This window comes from Hippocampus comes, unplaced genomic scaffold (assembly GCF_001891065.2).
Source record: "Hippocampus comes isolate QL1 unplaced genomic scaffold, H_comes_QL1_v1.1 C16825764, whole genome shotgun sequence".
NCBI lineage: Eukaryota > Metazoa > Chordata > Actinopteri > Syngnathiformes > Syngnathidae > Hippocampus > Hippocampus comes.
In genome coordinates, this window is record NW_017839626.1 from 1 (window position 1) to 943 (window position 943).

Consider the following 943-nt stretch of genomic DNA (forward strand, 5'->3'; position numbering starts at 1 on the left):
GGGAAAAGTTTGAGAACCACTGGCCTGACTCAAGTCAACCCACGAAAGAACAACAAAGCAATGCATGTTTCCGAGAAATTCCTCCAGCGCACGACCGTAGTGCAGGTTCTAGTTACAGGGCAGCCAGGTGGCGTGCATGGGATGCTGCGAGGGGGGCGTGTAGTGGTGGGGCGGCGAGGGTGGGCAAGCGAAGAGGGGCTGGACCTGGGCCACGTAGTAGTTGCTGAAGTTGCAGTTGGAGACGTACGGGGCGGGCTGGTAAAAGCAGGTGACGTTGGCGGCGTTGGGGATGGCGTTCTGCTCGGCCAGCGCTCGCCACGCCAGCGAGGAGATGAGGCCGAGAGTCTGCCGCAGCTCGTAGCCCATCAGGCACACGGTGCTCTCCTGCACCACTTTGTACAGTACGGCCAGGTAGTCATACTTCCTGTCCTCCAAGTCCACAAAGTGGTTCAGCAGGAAGGACTCCAGCTTGCGCTTCTGATCGCCCACGTCGGAGAAATCGATGAAGAAGCGCGAGCACATGTAGCGCTGCAAGAGTTTCATCTCCGAATCGGAGGCCGCGCGGAAGCCCCGCACCAGCAGGTGGCAGTACTTGAGCAGGCCCCCGCCGCGGATCTCCTCGGGGCTCCGAGTGCAGATGAGGCGCTTGCGCAGGTGGTCGAGGGCGGCGGGGAAGTCACCGTAGACGCTCTCGCCAAAGACGGTGGGGTGGAAAGAGGCGGTCATCGGGTGCTCCGAGCACTCGTAGAAGAGTAGCAGCGAGTCCAGGCGGATCTGGAAGGAATCCACGCTGAACTCGAACTGCCGCCGCAGGGAGTCCACGAATTTGAGCTCCACGTTCTTGCCGCGGTTGTTGTACAGCGAGATGAGGCTCCAGCGGTCCGTGTCATTGCACACTTTCACCATCTTTTGCACGTAGGCCTCCTGTAAAAAAAAAAAAAAA

The 943-nt window shown here is 59.6% G+C and overlaps 1 pseudogene; it reads right to left on the minus strand.

The window, feature by feature from the left end:
• Positions 1–6: 6 nt before the first annotated feature.
• Positions 7–930, minus strand: LOC109509239 (protein FAM46A pseudogene; annotated as a pseudogene).
• Positions 931–943: the final 13 nt, after the last annotated feature.